This window comes from Eretmochelys imbricata, chromosome 10, assembly GCF_965152235.1.
Source record: "Eretmochelys imbricata isolate rEreImb1 chromosome 10, rEreImb1.hap1, whole genome shotgun sequence".
Classification (NCBI taxonomy): domain Eukaryota; kingdom Metazoa; phylum Chordata; order Testudines; family Cheloniidae; genus Eretmochelys; species Eretmochelys imbricata.
Window position 1 is genome coordinate 70,462,548 of NC_135581.1, and position 23,182 is coordinate 70,485,729.

The 23,182-nt window shown below is 47.6% G+C and overlaps 1 long non-coding RNA gene across 2 annotated transcripts in view; it reads right to left on the reverse strand.

Moving 5' to 3' along the window:
- The window catches only part of LOC144270891 (uncharacterized), a 54,654-nt gene that overhangs the window by 24,071 nt on the left and 7,401 nt on the right, over nucleotides 1-23,182 (reverse strand). Inside the window, exons 4-5 of one of the 2 annotated variants that reach the window (XR_013347269.1) lie at nucleotides 10,508-10,626; nucleotides 7,832-8,184 (exon numbers count right to left, since the gene is read on the reverse strand). This is a non-coding gene — a long non-coding RNA (uncharacterized LOC144270891). Of the gene's footprint in view, nucleotides 1-7,831; nucleotides 8,185-10,263; nucleotides 10,627-23,182 lie in introns of those variants that run through there. The other variant, XR_013347270.1, reaches the window with a different exon arrangement.

Sequence of the window (23,182 nt, forward strand, 5' to 3'; positions counted from 1 at the left end):
AGTCCCAGTCACTTAGGAGGGGTTCATCATGTGGCCTAGGAGGAAGGTGATGCTGCATTAGAGTAGGTGACTGTCTGGTTTGAATCCTGCACTCTGTTTCATTCTTTGCAGAACTGCCTGGACCCTTTCTTGCAGCTCCTCTCAGAGGGGCACTTGGGCAGTCTAGCCAGAGAAGGAGGGTGATGGTGTGGTTTAGGCAACAGACAGAGACTTGGGAGAGCTGGATTTAAGTTCTGGCTCAGCCACAAAGTCCCTATGTGACCTTGGGAAATTCACAGTCTCTCTGCATCCTAGGTCCCCCTCTGGACAATAGAGATCACAACAGTTCCCTGCCTCCCAGAGGTGTTTGAAAAGTACATCTATTGATGTGTGTGTGAGGTGCTCAGATGCTGCAGTGCTGGGGGCTATAGAAATACCTAGACAGAGAGAACCGCTCTAGCCTTCCCAGTTCTTCACCCTGCTCCCCTACTGGCTAGCCAAAACACAGCTACTGTAAGGATCAGCCACACTCGGAATGAAAAAAGTGAGAGTAAGACAGCCAGAGAGCAGAGGGTGAGCACCCCCCAGCAATAATCAGAAATCCAGCCTGGTGTGAAGAGGTAATTATGCCTGGAGCCAGTGAGGGGAAGGGGGAGAGGGAGCCAAGTTCTCCATAGCAACAGGTGTTTGCCACGTAATGGAGCCCTTTCCGTTTGGCCTCAGCAGCAGTCACCCTTATTCACATGGTCATAAATAATTCAATTTTATCATTCACACACATGAATGCTGCAGGCTTGGGCTCCGTGCACCTCCAGCCTCCATCTGTCTGGAGGGGGAAAGGCAAAGCACACACTGATAACAGAGGCAAACATTTGTTTAACATGTATGAGTGTGGCCAGATGGTACATTTGGAGCGGGGGAGATGGAAAGGAGCAGTAGAGAAGGGGAAAGGAGAGGAATGAAGTGAACTAGAGGACATCCCCTCTTTAGCTCCAATTTCCATATGGACCCTTAAAAAAATTCCGTGCCATTTCATGTTTTAGCCCGTATTTGCGGTCTTTGTAGTTGGTATTTGGAGACATCTTTAGATTGCCAGGTTAGCAGTTCGGCCGTGCTTCTTCCTGGGTAGCGAGCACAGTCAGAGGAAGCTCTAGCACCTATGGTCATCTCCATCAGTTAATGCAAGAGGTCCTTGCTAATCAGAGGAAGGCTGCTACATCCCCTAAAATATGTGGGACAATCCTGATTCCAGTAAACTAAACTTACCCCCAGGACAAGGAAAGAACCCAAATAGATTGGGGGGCTAAGACATCACACATGTATGATCATGGAATCGGGCTATTGCACAAAGATACCAGCAACATGGATAGGCGTGGACTGGGTTTGGGGCACTCTTTGTCTGAAATTGAGTGGTACCACTCCCCTCTCCTTCCTGTCCCGTGAATGGGGGTGGTAAGCTGATGGTCAGGATTTCTAGTGTGTACACAATGCCAGAGTGGATTTGGGAAGCATCAGTTTGCAGAAGGACCAAACTGGTCATCTGTTGTAGGCTTGGGAAAAGCCTCCTAACCAGATGACTAGGGACATGTAGATTTTTAGGGTCAAACCAGGAAATCTTCAGTTCAGATCTGAGCTAAATATCCCTGCTAAATATTCCTGTGCCAATATTAGTGAGGGGGAGTAAGCAGAAAGCTTTCCTCTCTGGCTGCTTCCAGAGCCAGAGGATTCCTGGTGTTTACCGCTGTATCCCATGCTGCCTGAGAAGGGAGAACAGCCCCCCTGAAACTGTTGGCTTTGTCAGAAAATAATGAAACTGACAAACAGAAAGACACATTGCAGAACGCCCATTGTTAGTGTAATTAGTGGGCTCTGTGCTGCTCTCTCTTGTGGGTGAAGGGGGGCTGATGAGAGAAAACAATAGAATTAACAGAGTTAATAGGGTGGATTTTAAAGAGACTGCATATTATTCCAGAAGAGACTGCATGCTGCACACACACAAGCTGATCTGCCTACTGAAGACACAAAGATGGGTCAGTAGCTCCCGGTGGCATCAGTTTCAAAAATCCCCTTACAAATGCTATGAAATCCAGACCATATCATGCAGGGGCACAAAAGTTGAGATCTCTTGTCCCTCTCCATTAGACCCACATTCAGACAGAATGAGGGTTTTCATTCTTACACATGAATCATGCAGACCATGTAGGGGCAGATATCATATACTGTATGCAAGAATTATATCAAGTGTTATGATCAAATAGTGAAGCAATCAGAAGTCTAGAGTTACTCGCATAACCTTAACTCTGTCCCCTTGTGCATTAGCTTTTCAATACATTACTATAATTCCATGACTGCATACTATTGTTTCCACAAGATCCCTACCTCATTCACTAGGTGCAAAATTAAGTCCTGATTACTCTTTAGGACAGCACCTAAGTATATATTTATCTTTGAGGTTAAGTATTATCCTGAACTGAGGCCCCATGAATGATAATGATAATGAATATTAAATTATTTTAGATCACGTCGGTTCTATTGTTAAGAGGAAGGATGCAAAATGTGCAATTGCTATCTGTCAACCAACTTTTACAATTTTTCCTCTCTAGAAATGAAAATACTTATTTTAAATAAAATAAATGTGTGGGGACAGAGCTACAGGATGCACAAGCAGCCATAGCTCTGACATTTCTGAACTGCATATACTAACTGCAGCTGTAATGCTCTTAATGTAGGGTTTTGTATGGAATTTCCTAGGATTTTTTTAAAGTGATAAAAATATAAATATTTAGGTATCTAATATTTAAGAAATACAAACAAAACCCCTTTGGATTATCAAGACATGGACAATCACTACTTCAGCTATCTTCCTCGTATGTTGTATCCCTCCCTCTTTGTCTTTTCAGAATGTAAGCTCAAAGCCAATAACTGTGCCTTTCCATGTCAGTACAGACCTAGCACATTATGGGCATGACTGTAATAATTGTATGCCCACAACTGTAGATAACTAGTACTAACCACAGGCAGTTAATTACATTTCCCAAACCACTTCTACTACACTGTTAGTGACAAAGAAAGAGTTAGGTCAGGTTCTAGCAATCCTCCAGCCAAGTGGTTATTACATTCATGGATCTCCACAATCCAATCTAGCACCTGCTATAATTGTCAATGAGAATCTGATGGGGCATTATCTTGCCATGGTATCAGAGCTGTATTCTCTGCTGTTTTGTGCAGCAGAGATTGCAAACACAGTTAAGACCTTCCGCAGGTCACCTTGCTAATCTTCCATAGGGTGAGTTACCCAAAAAGGAGCCATCTCAAGAACAACAACAGCTTCCTCAACAAGCTGGACCAACAAACCCTCTGGCAACTGTGGATACACTCATGTTTTACTAGTTCAGTCTTAGATCATATAACGGCCTTAGAATGCACTAACAACATGTACATGAATAAGATGAATCAACATGTTAGCTAGTAAATTACGGCTAGTCTCACTCTCATCATTCCTTGAAGAGGAAAGTCAGCAAGAACTGCCTGCTCTGAACTAGCCCAGGAAGGAAGATCTCATAGGTGATTAGTCCAGTCCTCATCAGGACTCCACAGAGGGCTTACCATTTGACAAGCAACTGATTCAAGCTGGATGACAGTAGCACCAGCACATTATCTAGTATTCCTGATTCTTGGCATATAGGCATTTTGTTACAATTGTAGCTAACAGCAACATACAATCACTCTCCTAGAATTTTTACCTCCTCCAAAGGGTTTAACCCTCAAATTTCCCCAGGGAGGGTGTTCTTGGTCTTTCAGTGGGTTCCTAAACACTCACACCCAACTGTCTACTGCCCAACACTCCTGCACCACCTTTCTGCTGCACCAGCAGGTAATACTCAGGTGGCCTCTTGGATTTCCTTTTTGCTCATCAGTCACTACAATCTCAGCTCTCTCTGAGTAGCATAATGGTTAGGCTATTGCACAGGTGATAAGTGTCTTCCAAAGTGTCAGTTGGGAAGGATGGCTCAGTTGATTTCACCATTGGATTCAAAGGCTTCATCCATCACTGTATAGGCTTCCAATAGCAAGCTCCCTTGATATCATTGGGGAAGAGCTAGCAGGCTTTCTGGGGCTTCCTTATTATTGCTTTCAGTGGGGATTATTTTTAGCTCCTTTGTGAGCAATGTGGATGCTCAAATATCTAATCTTTATATAGAAGAGTGTGCAGTTGTTGGTGCTTCTTAGATTGACCTCATTGCCCTTCTCAGCTCTAAATTCAAGCTGGAGTAATGCAGCCACAGAGGCCATTTGAACCTTGTAATCAGTAAGGTGCTGCTGCATCACTGGCTGGAGTCACCCCATCACGTCTCCCCTTACCCTAACCCCCAAACAAACAAACAAAAAATCCACCCAGGGACAAGCCCCCTGGGGTTGATTGTTGGGAGATTTTAACCCAATGTGTGCCAAAACACTTCAGCTCCCCGTGCTGCTGCTGCAAGTGGGAGAAGCAGATGTGCAAACCCAGGAAAGCAGCAGCCTCAGATTCCCACCCAGTGGGAGATTTCCATTTTATGACTTTATTTGCTTTTCTGCTACGTCAAAAAAAAGGAGGGACCAGCCCAAACCCTCAGCACCCTGGACAATTTCAGACATCATTACTTGTCACCTAGGTGACAACACCCCAACATCAGTGTAAGTAAATTCCACCAACAGATTTGTCTGCAGATGAATACTGAAGTGGGGCAGGAGACGAAGTAGAGATGTTTACTTTCTCTGACAAGGGACACGCTCCAGGGAGCTGAGATATTTGCTCTGTTGCTTTAGGGGAAAAAATCTGTATATTGGGGATGGGATGTTTGACAGAGTATCTAGTAGCTCATCTATGAATAGCATCCACCCTTTGTGATCTGGGTAGGAAAGGAATTCCGTCCACAGGCAGACTGAGCTAGTCCCAGGGGGCTGACCCAGTGCCCTCCACCAATCCAGACAGACACTGAGGGCCAGATCCTCAGCTCATGTATACCAGTGCAGCTTCTTTGAGTTGGAGGGACCTACACTCATTTACACCCGTGGAAGATCTGGTTCACTGATGTTCAAACCTGAGCACAAGGTAGCCTGGGGGAAGTGAATTGAAGAGTTTTTAAAACAGTCACATTTATACTGTCAGGAAGGCAGTTCCATATGGCGGGGAAACACACAATCCACAGCTCCTTCCTCATCTTCTCTTAGCCTCTCCCAAGCCTCAGACCCCATCCCCCCCCATCCAGTCCAACAGTGACATTTCAATCCTTGGCAAGAATTAACGCAAGGCACTTACCTGCACTGGAGCCTGGCTTCTTCCTTCCCCCCAGAGACGGAAGAATCATGGATGGTAGGGCAGGAGCACTGCAAACCCAGAGAAAGCTGCATCTGCCACCTCACCTCCTTGGCTTTGTGCAGCCTTCTGCCCTTCCTGAGGTGATCATCATGTTTCCTGCCACATGTACCCTGGGCATCTCATGAGTAGAGGATACCTGGACAGGGCACATCCCCCCCACCCCCACACACACACACCATTTCTGCTCCGCACTTAGCACTGGCGCCTGGTAGCTTTGCTTCCAGCAGGCAGCAGCAGCGTCTTCCCCATTTGCACTGAAGCTGCCAGAGACTTTCCAAGCCATCTGGCAACATGCCGGGGCCATGCCCCAAGCCCAGCTCGCTGCCAAGTGCCAAGCACAGGTGAGAAGACACCAAGCTCTACTGGCTTTGGCCAGGCATACGGCTGCATTTTGGGCCCCTCTGAATTTGGGAACCCTAGTTTGACTCAATTTAAAAACAGTCCCTGCTACACACCCGTTTATACCCACCACTGGAGCGTCTGCTGCCTCTTGACACCCACATGAGCCTCGACCTGCCCCCAGCTCGTGCTGGGGCTGGAGAGGCAGCAGAATGAAGGGTATTTTCAAAGATCTAAATATGAACGCAAGAGAGAGCTAGGCAGACGTGGCTGGAGCCCCCCTCCAGAGTCCTGCAGACTGCAAGGACAAGGACACTGTCTGTGAAGGCGTCAACCAGAGAGATCAGCAGGGAGCTGTCCGCGGTTGTGGTGCTGCTAGGATGCTGAATAGGTATGGTCTCGGGAAATGCTGTCCACTTTGCTGGTGCTGAAATCGTACTGCAGCCTCCCTCTGGGGCCACGTTTCAGGTGTTACCGGACCCCTCACACATCTGCCCGCCGGAGTTATTGAAACCGGGGGCATTTACTTCTCAGGGTTCTGATGACATCGCCCACCTGACAAATCTCTGGTTACCATTCGCCACGCCGCACAAAGGCAGCCAAATCCAGCCTTTCAATTATTAAACCCCAGGATATTACAGGACACATGACCCAGCACATGAAAAGTTCATCAGCTAGGACATCCCACCCTCCCCCCATCAAGAGAGGCTGGGAGAGATTGGAGAAAAACGGTGGCTAGACTGGGTCACTGAAGACAGAAGAATTGGGAAGAGCCAGAACCTCAGCCAGGGAAGTGCTTCTAACCTCCTACCCACCATCCAAACTGCAGGAAACCCTCCATCCTGAACTGTCTCTCGCCTGTTCCCCCACCTTCCCCAATCTACCTCTTTGCTGGGAAATAGCTCCCTTGTGATGGGGGACCCTTGGGAAAAAGACATGCTTTTTGCTGGGTGATGCTCAACAGAGGAGGATTGGACGCATTAATGATGGAGAAGAGCAAACATCAAGCCATTGGGCATGAGTTCCGCTGGCTGCTACCATTTAATAAACAGCAGCGGAGTAATTGGGGGTGGCAGTGACACACAATGAAGCCCCTTTGTTAAATCACAGCCCGCAGTTGTTCTCCAATTCGATTTGCACTAAAGAGAAGTCAAAGCAAAGCGTTTTCTCCTCTTGTAAGGGGGAGGGGGAAGCTAAGGGAGAGAGAGAGATCCTCGGAGATATTAGATTAAAGCCCAATAACACAATCAAGAGTTTGCTGAATTAAATTATTAGCATTCAACAAGTCCCGCAAAAGGGTAATTGCCATTTTCCAGGAGAGGATGCTAGGATGTCATTAATTGCACCGATCCCCGGAACGAGAAGGGAAGCCGGGACTGGAAAGCGAAATGAAAGGCGGGCGGAACCGCTTGTCGCAGGGAAAGGGGAGCTATTTAGGTTCTTGGTTAACAAGGGGGAAGCTAGCAGCTGCAAAGTCCCGGGGCAGTTTCACGGGGTGGGGTCTTTACAAGACCAGACTGGTTGTATGCGTGGACGCTCAGCCCGATGGAGGGAGTGGGGGACATGGAAGTGCGAGAGAGGGAGGAACACAGTAGCTAGAAGGGAAGGAGAGGCAGGCGTGGAGGGAGAAGGAGAGCAGGTGAAGAAGCGGATGCAGCTAGCAGCGTCCCCCGCTGCCAAGATTTGCTCTGGGACAGGGAAGTCCTGGCTCGGGGGAGGGCTGCTAGGAACCCGCCAGAGCTGCCTCGCCCCGATTGCTCCCGAGGCGGGTTTGCAGGGTCCGTGGCAGCCGGCGGGGTCGGGCACTGCTCTCGGGAGGACTAGCGCCAGAGTCTCTCTCCGTTCTCCTCCTACTTCCCCGAGCGCCTTCGCTCAGGCTGCAGCCACCCGCACACGCGTGTTGGCCGCTCCTCTAAAGCCGGGGGCCGAGGCCCAGCGGGATGGGACCGGCGCAGGCTGAGAAAAGAACCGCGACCGTGGAGCTGGGAGGGCAGCCGCCCCCTTCGCCGGTTGCAAATCTAGACACACGCACTCACGCCAGCGCCACAAGACCCTGCGAGCCTCCCGGGGCTGGGGGCACAGGGGCTCCCGGGCAAACTTTCCCCAGCCCTGGGAGGAGGGGGCGGGGGGCAGTCTGAAATGAAGCCTTACCTCTGGCCATCTCCCTGGGGCGGACGGACAGCCGGTCTGGAGGCTTCTTTCCGCGCCTCGGTCTCCACCGGAAGGAGTGAGGCTTTCACCCAACGCTGCTTCTTGTTGTAGTTGTGCTCGCTGGGGGGGGGCTGGGGCTGGCCAGGCTGCGCCGTGTCCTGCCACCTGGACCACCTGCCTCCTCCGTCCTGACCGCAGCAGGCTTGGACGGAGGGTGGGGCCGGGGCTGCTGGGCCCCATCTTTTTATCAGGTGCAGAGACAATAGCCGGGGCTCCTGTTACAGGACTGTCTCTTTAAACCCTTGATCAACCCACAGGTGGCCTGTCACCACCGTGGACATCCATGACGTCACCTGAAAGGAGGTAGGGAGAAAAATCCGACTTCAAAACAAGAGTCCCTGGGCGACCATGGCAACAGACTGCAAATGTCAGTGCACACATCATCCATCCTGGTGCTACTAAACTGCCTTCCTAGTGCCTCCCACATGGGGGTGGGGAGTGGAATCAGTGTAAATCTACAGCAGTTAGCACCGGAGCCAGCCTTGCTAAGGAAGAAGCATTGCAGGGCTGCCCAAAGGTGCTACCGGATTTGCAAAATCCTCTGTGCCTCAGCAAATCTCTTTCATCATAGCACCTTCATTTATTCTCACTCTCTCCACTGAGAACTAGCAGCAGCTCCTAGGATGGAAAAAGCTTAGCTGCTCCCTTGCTTAGAGCAAATCCCAAACAAGTGATGTTTTGCATCTGACTGTCAATAGGAAGAAGCTCTCTGAAGGAGAGAAGAGGCTGGGTTCCATTCAGAGTTAAGGAATACACCAATTAGCCTTAGTTCCGAAAACGGGGATTAAAATGCAGCTGCTTATCCTTTTTATAACCTCTTTACACACACCTGGTCCTATTTTTTTCCTTGTTGCAGGAGAATAACTTGCCTCAGCTATAGACATATTGAAATCCGCTTGCTGCCCTCCTTCCCTGCTCTACCCTTTCAAAGTCAGCAAATGGGCACAGTATGTGGAAAGGTTTATTGTTTACTTAAAGAGGTTAGAACAGATTGGGTATGTAGAGGGGTGTGATAGGAGGAGGGGGTGAAGGCGCTATCTCTGAAACACTTGCAGACTCCCCCTGGCAACTCAGTGCAGAGATGCAACCCCACAGGGCTCAGCATACTAGATGTTCAGACACTACCTGGGTCTGGTAAAAATACGTAACTAGATATTGATTGTGACGATTTAAGTGCCCATCTCAAGCTCTGGGCCCTTTAAAACAATTCCATGCAAAAGTTAAAACATTGTCACTCTCTCGGCATCGTTAATAGGTGGCCTGGAAATCATCTTAACAAACTAACCCCTTTAACAACAATGTCCATCAACCCACTTCCCCAAATGAAAGCGAAGGTGGGATGTTTGGATGATTAACCATCTGTGCTTTGGCAGACCAGGCAGGGGAACCAATTCCAAAGTCAAGGACACCTCCCAGAAAATGCCTTACTGAGAGCCCTGTTGTATACACAGAATATATTATTCTCTCATATACAGAAAGGGTTCCAGTTGTGGGAGCATGGTATGAGAGAGTGCGATGGCCTCTCAGTTAGGCAGCTCCCATTCCATACCATGTTTTATAGGTCAATAGCTCTGTTATTAAGTAGCCAGTGTAGTTACCTGAGAATGGGTGTAAATTACTCTCAAAGCGATGCACTGATTAACAAGTGGGTGGCTACATGCTGCATTAGCCTCAGTTTCCAAATGGTCTCAATGAGCAGCCACATGTTGAGCTCACTAATGTCATCTTGATGGATGGAACATACGCTGATGGCAAGTCCCATTGCCTTGCTCCTTTGGCTCTGTGAAGTGTTATGCCCTGCAACATGGATTGCTGCAAGAGTCAGGATCATTTAGAAAGATCTCATGCAACCTTTTAAATTGTCTACAGCTCTCAGTAAGCGCTTGTACAGCATCTAGCACAATAGGGCCCTGATCCCTTTGTGGGGTCCTTAGCCACAAGCGAAGTACAGGTAACAATACAATTTTGCCATTTTCACCTGTGAAAAGAGCTTTGGGCACCAGTTAAAATGGGATTTTGTGATGTTTCACTATGAGGAAAAGGAAAGCGTATTGCCACGTTAAATAGTGCTATAAAGGTACATAGTGTTTTACAAATCACAAATCAAAACAAGGTCCTGGCCCCAAAAGGACATAATCTGACTCAGACACATAAAGGACTACATAAAAAAAAGTGAAAAATTTAAAGCAAATGGACAATGGGCCAATATCTGCTTCAATTACACCATTACCACCCTGCTGAAGTCAATGAGGTTGCAGAAGTGTCAATGTGAGCAAAATGTGGCCCCTAACTTTTTGTGAATTTGGGGACAACACAAGTCATCCTAGTGTTTGCCTGCACTGAGAACATTTTCACTCAGAGCTGAAGTGAAGTTCATATTTCTGAATAATACTTTATTAAAGATCATACATGGCACCTTCCACCCAAAGACCTCAAAATACTTTCCAAACATCAATTAAATCTCCCCACAGACTTGGGAGGTAAGTAACTACTGAATTAAGGTTGTTTTGGGATTTTTTGGCATGGTAAAAAATCTTAGACATTAGAGATAGTTGAGACCTTTGAAACCAGCTAGTGTCTGCCCACCCCAAAACCTAGGGTTGGATTGTTCCTTACATTCCTTGTCCAGTTACTCAAGCAATGGAGCTTCCACTCCCTCTCCAGGCTGAAGTTCAAGGTACTTGAATGTAAGGCAGGATGCTTTGCGTTAGAAACACTGTGCTGATAGATCCTTTCTAAAGAAAAAAAATGCAGGACTTAGATTTCTCATTGCAGAACTGACTGGTTACATCCTACATAGGAATCTTTAAAGGATAGCTTTTAGAGTGTTTAACCTAACTGAATTAATACTGCCTTTTATATTTAAGTGGCATAAAATACCATTCTGAAGGAAGCTTTCATAAGGCAAGTTGTAGGTTGTATGGACAACAAATGGTTTGACAGCTGAGAATGGCAGAATTCATTGAAGCTGCTGGATAACCCAATGGTCTAGCAGCCTAAGCATGCATGAGGCTGTTGTATGCACACTGAGTTAACATTTAATTAACAAGACAAGTGTGTTCTGAGAATTCAGTCCTTGAGAGGGAATATGTCTGACGATTGGTAAGAAATAGTATTCAAGGCTGAAGTGATCTTAACTGCTCAACAGTATCTGTACTAACCATTTTCTGAGCAAATCCCCAGAAAGCCGTATTTTCTCTGAAACGACGTGTAAGTCATGTTTAATGTTCAGCAACACTCTGTAGACCTTATGGCTTTTGCGATTTCTGAAGCCTAGTGCTAGCCTTGGAGGGGGAAGTTAGTTTAAGGTTCAGAAATGGAAGCATTTTCTTCTCTACAAGTGTGGCCCTTACAAAGAGAGAGGCTGACGTTTTTCTGTAGCAGCATGGCACTCAAGGGTATGCCTAGTGGCTTGAAATCCACAATGCAGTAGGTAATCCATTGCCCCTTGCTCATAGCATCTCCATAATCTGCCACATTAGGCCACTCATTGCACACAAGAAGGCACAGAGATCTAGATCCAGCAGGCTGTTAGTAAAAGGCATCAGGAAGAGTACAAAAAAAGTATTAGTCATCAGAAGAAAAGTTGTTCCGATACCAAATAAATGAAAAGTTATACATGGGGCATAGTGCCTGCTCTCTGCACATGAGGGAGCTGGTGAAGCAGACCTGAAACAGAAGCTTTCCAATGCAAAGCAGGAGTGGGATCAGTGTTACTAGTCTGGAATTGGAAAGCACTTGTTCTTCCTGTTCCATTCAGGCCTCACAAACAGCATGGCTGAGAAGTCAGGCAGAGCCTTTCTTCTGCTGGATTGGACTCTTGAGGATAGGGGTCATATCTACCTGCTTGCACAGTGGAGCCCAAATCCTGCATCTGGCCTTTAGGTGGAGCCACAATACAAATAATAGTAAAGGGACACCACACTGGGAGGACAAACCTGTGTCCCAGAGGAGAGGAATGGGACCAGGTTAAATGGAGAGAGAACTTTACAAAGAAGAAAACAAGGTGAAAGGTGTCACACAACAACAGATTGGTCTGTCTCAAACTAAGAGGGTTTAGGCTCTCTTTGGGTTTTGGAGATTTCTGAAAAGGACTGAAGTAAAGATTCTTAGATGAGAAATCCTAGTCCTAACAAAGGCCCTATCTGTCCCCCACATCATGACGTCCTTCACCAGAATCTTAATTCATTCCAATCCCTGATCAGATCCCAAACTCAGACCTTGAGGATGCCTACAAAACCTGACCTTTAATCAAAACTGGAAACCAATACATATAGCACCCCAGATCTCTCTTCTTTTCAAATACATGCTTCTGTTTTCACATATAAATAACAATACCTTCAGAAGGGAGTTAAACATTCAGCCTCATTTGAGACTGAACAGGATGATTTCTGTGGCGGGACCAACTGACGTTTCATAGCGTGATGATTTGCTACTAATAAAACAATATCTGTGAATATTGCATCACAAATACACACTGGCTATGGTTCAAATCCATCCCTTCCTGAATTTTGACTTTATTCTTAACATACACACTAAAGCCCCAAGATAGGATTGCACTTACAAAGATAGGCTTTGGCTGCACTAACAGCTTCTAGGTTTCCCCCCCTTTCTAGATCTCCTGACCCTCCTCCAAGCAGAGAGACTTTCAGCTGTTTATACTCCTTTCTTGGTGTTAATGAGCCTCATCTGATCTAACTGCCAGCATGAGTTGGCAGCATAGCTCTGCACCACCCCACAAAGCCCTGAAGTCTAACACCTGGTCATAACCTGTTAATAGCAGCTATTTTACTGTCACTATGGCATCTGAAATGGCAACATGAGAGAATATGTATTAGTCCCATGCAGTGGTGCAAGTAGAAATCATTTCTTCCTGGTACTGCACTCATGGGACAGACATAAGGGGTGGGCATGTAACCACCCCACATGACCTTCCGTGTGACTCCACCCCACCCCCATCCCAGGGCCCCCACACTCTCCCCATCTCCTCTGACACCCCCCTTTGTATATACAAACATCAACATGCTTAACTAATCACTTTCCCCCAAAATATGTAGTATTCAGTCTGTTTATATGGAATGGTTTCAGAGTAACAGCCATGTTAGTCTGTATTCGCAAAAAGAAAAGGAGTACTTGAGGCACCTTAGAGACTAACCAATTTATTTGAGCATGAGCTTTCGTGAGCTACAGCTCACTTCATGCTCAAATAAACTGGTTAGTCTCTAAGGTGCCACAAGTACTCCTCTTCTTTTTATATGGAATGTGGGAGTTGGGTGAGGAGCCATTTCAGCATATGTATGACTTATTAAAAGACAAATTTTAAGTAGAACTGTATCCCAAACTGCTTTATAGTATTGTACCCAAACATTGCATTTCAATGGGGGATTCAATTTCCTTTATAGGAACAGACTCCTGAAACTCTTACTAGTCCATAAAAGTGGTCAATAGTCATGCAAACAGTCCCATTATCTTCAATGGGATTGATCAAATGATTAAGGATTTACAGGATTAGTTCCAAGTTTGTAAATTGTTCTGGATGAAACTGACAATGCCTGAGCTGTCAGATCAGAAGGAGCTTCATTCCAATAAAGGTGGGCAAATGTGTGATAAGTCTTAGCTCCATTGCTAAGATGAAGAACATATTTTCAGCAAAATTCTTGGCAGATTCCTAAGGCAGTTGGTTTAAGGCCGTCAGTGTCCAGCATCGTAATCTTCACTTATAGTTCTCTCACCCCAAAAGCTGGAAAATGAGGCATTTTTTTTTTGTTTTTTTTGCTGCTCCAGTTCCAGTCAACAAAATGCATGTTAGACTAGTTTGGCTGCAAAGAATAATTCTGTGTTTACACAGAACTGGGCTCACATCAGAATCCAAACATCCTCTGGTCAGTGCAAGCAGAGGCATTCCTCTAATGACCTGGACTTGATGTGATGCAGCATGAATGCCATGGATAATTCAGACCAATGGGGAGAAACAGAATAAAAACCATTGTTTTATTAAAACACCTTCCGTCCCCCTCACACCCGCCCCTCTTGAGGACTCCTGACCAACGTAAAACAACACAATACATATGCTAACAAACTTAAACAAAGCCTTTTTTAAAGTTTGTTAGCATATGTAGTGTGCTGGTAAAGCCATAAAGAATGAATGCCCTCCCTAGCCACTTTCTACTCCTTTAAGGAACAGAGCGCAGACCCGCCCCTCAGCCGTGTGCTCCTGTGGGGGTGCTGGCCCCTGTCTTTCCAGTATCCTGTACCGGCTAGAAATTTCTTGCAGGTATTGCATACTGGAGGGTACTGCCCTACTTGCACTGCTGGTCCCATGACTTGCAGGCAGGTCTGTATTGTAGATCTCTGCACCAACTCAAAGACCCACAATGAAAAAATGCATATTGGGGCTATGAATTTAAAGAGATTTCGCTGCAAACTGGAAAAGGAGCTGCTTCTTTTGCTCTGTGCACTTCACCAGCCACTGCTGAGAACTAGGTTGTGCCGTTCCATTATCATCCCATTGCTACCAGCCTTTCTTTCCCAGTGAGTGCTACTGAGCAGCCACAGCAGAGACTCCAGAAAGAGTAGCCAGAGCAAAAGATTGGAGTCTATGAACAGCTGATTTTTGTGCCGGACGATATAGGGTTCATTGAACTGGACCTCAGGGAATGCATCAGCATCCCCAAAAAGAATTTGGGGTGGACCTGGAATGAACTTCTCTTACAGTTGCTGGTCACAAGTGGCAATGGGACATTGTTTGAACAGTTCTTAGATCTCCTGAGGCCTTTGGTGGAATAGTCACAGAAAGTGCTCGTCAGCTTGGATGGATGTTTGTGTCTGGTGTAGCCTTCAGCAGAAGGGTGGATGGTTATTTCCTTAGTAACATTAAGAAAAAGGAAACCGAGAGACACCAAGATAAATGGCCTTGCAAACTGTTCATTAATTCCATGATTACAATCAGGAACTGTTATCTCTCCATTAGACTCAAAGGAAATAAGGTGGACAATGAGGAGGCCTTGGTGTTGAACTGACCCTGGCAGCCAACCTGGTTATTTCCTCTGTCAGAGACAACATAACAAGAACCCAGATCCTAACAGCAGCATGTCCTGAAGGATATAAACAGCTCTGCAAACTCCACCTGACAAACATGCCAGGAAATGGACTGTGGCATCTCACTCCCCACCTGACACTTTTATGGCACTCAATTTAAATTTATGACTGACTTGACGAAATGGCTTGTCAGCCAGCACAGACAGACTGTGCAGCCCCAGCCCCTATGGTCAGCTAGCATAGAAAGACAGTAAATCCCCATTTCCCAGTAGATGCAGAATCCCGCATATAATGCAGAGCTGCCCAAGCCCAGCTACATCTTTCCAGGTACTGCCTGCCCGTCCCCTAAAAGTTTGTGTAGAGCAGGCATGGGGAATTTCCTACTGAAGAGATGACAAAGTACTTAGTGTAACGACCCAAGAAATGGCTACGTTGCCGCTGATGCTATTCAAATTTGTGTTTTTAGGGAGCCTAGGTGTTTCAAACCTTAACAGAGATGCCATCCCCTCCAGGACACCAAAATGTCCTAGAAAGGAAGTTATTTCAAACTGCCTTTGTACAGCTGTGACAATATATCCCTTCTTCTTGCACTCTGCTATGTATTTAGGTATTGTATATTCTTCTGGGCACATTCTATACAAAACCTCAGTTAACAAACACCAAAAGCATCCTCCTTCAGAGGCTGAAATAAAGTCTGGCAGCATGCCCTGAAGGTCAAGAAAACTGATCTAAGCTCTCTCTCTCCTCCACCCACATTTCTCTATGTGCCCCAACCTCTCCCTGCCCCCTCCTATTGGCTGCCTTTCTCAGGCATATCTGCATGTTTTTGCTTGTCTCGTGTAATACTACAGTTCAGAGGCTCATTCCTGTCCATATTTTCCATTAAATCCTTTTGTCTGAAGGTTTTTATATTCCAAGTCCAATGGAGACAGAGCTTTGCTGCCTGGTTTGGCTCAGGCTCGCTGTGAATGCTAAAGATTCCCAAAGGCACATTTCATTTAGAATCAATAAGATTTATTGTGTATCATGTAAATCCCAGCTGATTAGTCAAAACACATAAGAGGATCGCCCCTCCTGGCACACACCAAGCTCATCACAGCCATGTTGACACTGTAATAATGATGTTATTAGCTTAGGAACCTCTAATAAACACTCTTAAATGGGTCTTTTGTCCATTTAGCTGCCTTTCTCCCTTTCTATGTCTGGCTGTTGTTTTCCTGCCAGCCACTGTGCGTTTGGATGCTATTCAGTATTTAGTTTTATCCTATTAAGGTGGATCTCAATTAATTACACAGGAGGAAGAGAGACAAAGAGGGAATTTGGGATCCACTCGTTTAAGTCCTGGCATCATGCTTTTGCAACATAGATGTAGCTATAAGACTGAGGATAACCAAGATGCCCGTCTAGCTCAGGGGGTTAATACACTAGCCTTTCACCTCTGACTTGAATTCAGTTTCTGATTAAATCACAAATGGAATGTGTTTGATGGGCTCAGTTTGATCCCCATGCGAACTGAGTACATGACCACACCATGAAACCAGCAACTCATTCTGACATGACTTCACTCTGGAGTGGCTGATGGACCGGAACAGTTAAACGCACCAGAGGTTGGGATTCAGATGCAGCCGCAGAACTGGGTAGGAAAGCCCAGTACTGAAAGAGCAAAGGTGCTGCAGATCAGGTTGAGGAGCACTGTCAGAGCTGCAGAAGGAGTGGGAAGTTGCTCAGAGCCTGCTGGCACTTCACTTGCTTCTGGCCAACGTTCTGAACCTATCAGATTCATAGACCCCACCATTCACCCAAAAAGAAAAAGGAAAGAAAAGCGAGTGTTGCACCCCTTCTCACTGCCAGGGGAGCAGGGAATATTGCAGCTGTGTCGTTCCACTTCCATTCAGTCCCTGTAAATATCCGCATAGCTGGCGATTCCACGTTCACTGCCTTTGCCAACAGCATGTCCAGGCATGAGGATGCCGAGAACACATTAACATGAGTCCCAGCACATGCCCCAGAACACCCATCATCCCCTCAGTTCTCTCCTGAATCTCCCCCGCGTCACAACTTCGGAGCAGAGCGGAGATGTGACGCCTGTCACATCCCAGTGCCCTTTCACCTCTCTGCCCATCAGACAGGTAGTGGCTGTTGGGTTTATTTAAAGCACCATGCCTCATTAAACCGGAGCCAAAGTGAAAGAAGCCTGTCCTCTCACTCTGAAGTTCAAAGGTGGTAGTAACAGATGTCCCTGTCAGCTTTACAGCACCTGAGGCAGGCCTGGCGCTGTTTGTTTAACTGCACCATCAGTAACTGATTATTGGCACCAGCAGGGAACATCTGTTCAATTTACAGAAATGGCCGTGCAGCCCCTCTCTCACCTGACATCCTCCCTGGGTTTTATTGAATCTTTGGTCCTCACAATTGCCTCTAATTTCATTGCCAGCCTTGTGAATAAAAGCACTTCCCCTGCAGCTACTTCAAGACACTTTTATGTCCCCTTCCCTCTGTCTCCATATTTTCCCTTTATCGTACACGTGAGCAGCACTTAAAAACTGCATTGAAGGAATCAGAAAAGCCTGGCTGGCGTTTATCACCAGTATGGCGAGGCTCAGGTGCCTTGGGCAACCTTCATTCGAATAGGAAATCTCCGATCCTGCCCAGCCTCCAGACTAATTGTGCCTGGGCTACACATGCCTAAGGCGCAAAGAACATGTAATAAAATCAAGGTTAAAATAAATACATGGAAACCAAAGTAAGATGTGCAGCGCGAGATGCAGATTATTGATGGCTGCTTGAAGCAAGGTCTGTTGTGCATAAGGCAGGGCACAGGGCTTACACTCCTTGGGGTCATTTTACGTTCTCAGCATTGGAATCAAGATCTGTGAAACTCAGGGTCCCCATCTCAGCAGTGTTTTCATGCAGCTTTCTTTGGTGTTTATCAGGGGTGGCCAAACTTACTGACCCTCTGATATGGCAATTGTCAGACGTTCAAGAGCCAGGGCGTGCCTGCTGGGGCTTGGGGCTTCAGCCCCGCGGAAGGCGCCTGTCAGGGCTTCAGCCTTGTGGGGAGGGAGGTCTCAGAGCTTCAGCCCCGTGGGAAGCCCCTGCCTGGGCTCGGGGCTTCAGCCGCACTCCTGCTGAAGTCCTGAGCCCTGGCACATGCGCCCTGTGGGGCTAAAGCCCTGAGCCACAGCAGCTGCACCCCACAGGGCTGAAACCCTGAGACTCCCCTTCCTGCTGGGCAGAAGCCAGAAGCAATGCATGAGGAAGATTTTTGCCGTGGTTTTCTGGCCCCACTTGGTCACATGGTGCACCAGGCCCCCCCTCTTGCACTGCAGCTTCTGGAGTCAGAAAGATGGGAGCTGCGCCTTGGGTAGAGACAGCGGCAAACAGCTGAGAGTTGCAGGACAAGCCGCTGCTTTTGCTACTGTCTCTCCCTGCAGAGCTAAAGCAGCAGCCCCTCCTGCAGCTCCAGCTGTTTGCCGCTGTCTCTCCATGCGGAGCTAACACTTGGGAGCTGCAGGGAGGGGCAGCTGAAGGTAAGAGAGTGGTGTATGCATGGAGGGGGTGTGACTCAAGCTGTTGGAGGGTGGGGGGACGAACCTTTCAATTGTGCCCCCTTCCCCCCCAGCAGGCACCAGTCGTCTCTGCTCCTAGCTCCAGCACCCGCCGCAGGGCAGAAGCCCCAAGCTCCCTCTCAGTAGGCCGAGAATGGGGGGTGGGGTTGGGAGCTCCGGGAGCCACACTTCAACTGTAAAAGAGCCACATGCAGCTCATGAGCCATGGTTTGGCCACCCCTGGTGTATACGTTGAATGTTCTTCCAGTCTCGATTTGGCCTAGGTGCAGTAACTGGCATGTATTTCCCAAGATCCTGGCCCACAGTGTCCTGTTCTCCTCAGTCCACCCAGCTCGGCTATCACTCCTCAATCCTGACCCACCTTGCCTCACACTGATTCATTCCAGGTCTCCCCACACAACTCTGCCAATGAGCCTCTGTCCTGAACTGCAGTAGTTCCCAGAGCCGGAGCCCGGTTTTCCAGAGGTGGAAGGCCTACTGCACTGACCCCTCTAGTGTCATCTGGTTCTTAAACCATTTTTAGTAGCCTCCAAACTCAGGTGTGGGCTTTTGGATTCTTTTCTTGGGGAGGGTCAAATACTTAGGCTAGATGAAGCTCACCCCCTTGCAATGATAATAATAATAATAATAACAACTATGATTATAGGTGGAGCCAGCAGCACCCTATAGTTCCAGGTTTCCAGACACTTTCCATTATAACACCCTGTTTTCAGTTGCTTATAACTTTGCCAAATGTTAACTATTTGCACTGAAATTTCCCATGCAGGGTGTCTGTCTCTGGCTGAATTTTTTTTGGAAAATTTCAGCGTAAATGGTTCAGAAAATTCCAAGAACGAGAATCTGAAAAAATACATTGTTTTGCCCATGACAAAAAAAATTCTTCCAACCGTTTCTCTAGCACTTCCATTCATTGGAACAAGGACTTGCAGTTTGGCAGGGTGTGGGCAGGGGGTAGCAGGTCCTGATGTCAGGGGTTTGCCTTTTCTGTTCCCATGAAAAAACACTCCAATTTGGCCATGTTATAAGCTTTTGAAAAATCTCTGTTTTCACATGCTCAGCAGGGACTTGTTAGAGTTTGGCAGGTAAATTCTCCAAGGATTCCATCCGCATGGGACAAGCTCCAATACCTCACAGGTCTGACATGCTGACTGGACTGTGCATAGGCACCCATGGAAAAAAAAATAGTGGGTGCTCACCACCCACCAGTCACCCACCAAACAGACTGTTCGGTGGGCCCCGTTGATCAGCTCCTCCCCCCCTCCCAGCATCTCCCGCCCACCACCGATCAGCTGTTTGGCGGTGGGTGGGAGGCATTGGGAGACAGGGGCAAGAGCAGGGGTGGGAAGAGGTGGCGTGAGGGTGGGGCACACTTAGGGGATGGGGAGGAGTGGGGCAGGAAGAAGCAGTGCAGGGGCACTGGGGGAAGGGGTGGAGTGTGGTTGAGGCCTCAGGGTGGAGCAGGGGTGGAGCACTCCCAAAGAAAGCCAAAAGTCGGTGCCTGTGGGACTGTACATGCACCATCCCCACACAATGACTAGGCATGCTCCATCCCAGGGCTTCATAGCTGAACAGGACTTCCCTGCAAGTACTGCTCTGGGCTGTTGCCAATCGCTGTGGCCCTGGACACTGAAAGCAGGGAGACTGTCTCTCCGGTGCTCTCAATGCTCCCTCTGCTGGTGTGCAAGCAGCTTGGAGGAAACTGAGGCAGGGCAATGCTTACAGGTGTTTAGATTTTTGTCTAGCTCTGTGTATTCCTTGAGCTATCTAAAGTAAAGAGTAATTGTGTTAGAAACCTTAGCAAACAGGCGGTTATGTGCTTCCACTATCTCATGTACCTGGGGGGAGATACAGTAAACCAGAGTGCCATGAGGTTGGTGCTTTGGGAAAAGGTGTGCTTAAGGAACTGGGGAGCCTATGATGGATCAGGACAGGTCCTGGGGACCTAGGGCAGCTGGATTGTGAGGTCTCAGTTCTAAGCAAAGGTAACAGGCAAAGAGCCTGTGTCCAGGAAGTGTTCCAGAGAGCCCAAGATAAAAGACAGTGCTGGAGCCCACTCAGACTCAGTAAACTTAAAGCACAGGGGTCCAGTGTGTGAGGATGAAACACGACAGCAGGGTGAGGGTCTCATGATTAAAGCAGCTGAATGCTGCCCTGGAGAATTGGATTCTACCCCTGCCTCAGCCACGGAATTCCTACATGATGCTGGGCAAGTCAGTTAACCCAAGTTTTTTGCAGACACTCACTAATTAAGTGTTCCTCATTTACTGGGTGCCTGACTTGAGACCCTGGGATCTGGTTTGCAGAAGTGCTGAGCGCTCACAGCTATGACTGAAGTCAATGAGACCTGTGCTTTGAACAAATAAAGTGCTACATAATGCTAAGTACTATGAAAAACCAGACCCTAGGGATCTCAAATTGGGCTCTCAAAATTAGTGGATACTTTTGACCTTAACCTCTCTGTACTTCAGTTTCCTATCTGTAAAACAGGTATACCCCTGGATCTTACAAAGGGGTTGTGAAGATAAATCAATTCATGTTTGTGAAGCGCTCAGACGCTACAGCAATGAGTGCCAAAGAAAAGCCAATGAGGAAATTAATGCTTCTGTATTCAGAGCAGGGTTTGAATAGTGTGCAGTAAGAAAGGCCTGGGGCCACACACTGAATGTGGAGGATAAAAGAAACATTGAAGAGCTACCTATTCACTGAATGTGGCTGGGATGCTGTGAGAAAATAGTATGTGATGGTGTAATTAAAGACTGTATCATAGTGCATATGCACAAGGGGAGGCAAATTAAGGCTGCACAGACAAATTAGAGTCTGGCATTGCCTAGCTTTTGAGTGCTTGACTCTGCAATCTTAACATTCTTTTAACATAGTTTTTTAAATGTAATCTAAAATTTCTATTGTGTCAAATCCTTTGTCGGCATCAGGGTCCCTCTGTCATAGGTGCCAACTCGATGGGTGCTCCGCAGCTGGAGCACCCATGAGGAAAAAATGGTTGGTCCTGAGCTATCCCCCTGTCAGCTCCCCCTCACCCCCTAGTATCTTCTGCCTGCCTGCCAGCAGGCACCATAAATCAGCACCTCCCTGTCCCTCCCCATGCCTCCCGCTTGGCACAATCAGCTGTTTTGCATCATGCAGGAGGCTCAGGGGGGCGGAGGGAAGGAGGAGGAGCAAGGATGCAGCACGCTTGGGGGATGGAGTGGAACAGGGCAGGAAGAGGCGGGGCACGGGTGGAGCGGGGGCAGGAAGAGGCAGGGTAGGGGTGGGGGCTTGGGGGAAGGGGTGGAGTAGGGGTGAGGCCTGGGATAGAGCCTGGAGTCCAGCACCCCCTGGCACATTGGAAAGTTGGTGCCTGCATCCACTGTCCTGGGCAATGTACAGATACGTGGATGATATGGTCCCTAGCCCAAGGATCAACCTTGTTTTGTATTTATAGAGCAAATTCTAATATAGGATATTGCCCAGAGGAACCAGATGTAAGATCGGTGGTGAATACCCTCCCCACGCTGCATTTTTGAAAACAAAATATATAATAATAGCATTTCTAGATCATCCATTGGATGGGAAATAATAACCCCCTCTCACCTAGGTACCTGGGAGATGGGGTCTGTGCCAGCCAGTACAGATCCTTTGGGACCCTCATGCACCCCGGTCCCAGTTTTACTAATATGGGAGGAGGCATCAGCCTACCTATTGGGACAGGAGGGCTCCAGGAGACACTAGAATCAAGGACAGCTATTGACAAAGCTCAGGGAGTTGGGAGAGAGTATGAGCCCTCTGAGCCTGATTCACTCACACAGCTGTGCCGCCATCCTCACAAAGGGGTGTACAGAGAGACTGCCAGAGGGAACTTCTCTCCATTTCCTCAAGATGCTCAGGCAATGATCTTGAGAAGAGCTGGGAATTGAGCCTGGCGTTGTTATTAGTTTGCACCACTTTGGTTCCTTTGTGTAGCCTGCCCAGGACTGCTGGGCTGGGCACTGCACTCAGGTCTCGTTAGATGGGATGGTCTCTGCAGCACATAAATGAGGCCTCCGAGCAGGAAGTTATTTTGTTTACTGCAGTGAAGCCTTTTGTAGTGGGTGGATCTGTATATGGGGCCCGGTTACAGGCTCTCTACAGACCATAGATAGGTTAGCTCCAATATCCCCTCTCAACCCTACAGCAAGCAGGGGCCCACTCAGACTGCTGGCCATGCGATAAAGAATGCTAGCATTTTCAACATCATCCTCTTTCACCCTCCTCCCCAAGTCCCATCTCTCTTTTATATCTACTGCACTTATATCCCTGCTTTATGAAGTAGCTCAAAGTGCCTGCACCAGGAATGCTTAATAAACCACTCAGCCTCAGAGTGAAAGAGGACAGACCAGCAGCCAGCAAATGGAACTCGAGGGACCCCTGACATTGTTCCTTTCAAAGAAAAAAGGAAAGGGGGAAAAAAAGGCAAGTGCCCCTCTAGTGCATCTTCCCCGCTCCCGCTTCCTTGCAGCTGCTGCGTGTCACTAATGCAAAGAGTGTGAGAGGAAGAGCTGCTAAAAGCCTTGCAGACTCAAGCCTCAGTTTGCTGCACAAACCTGAGGAGAAACAAAAAGCTTTCAAGGCCTTTAAAAGCAACCGAGTGCTGCACCTCCTGAGCAACCCATTGCCCACTGGTCATTCCTCAGGTAAAGAAGACACCCAC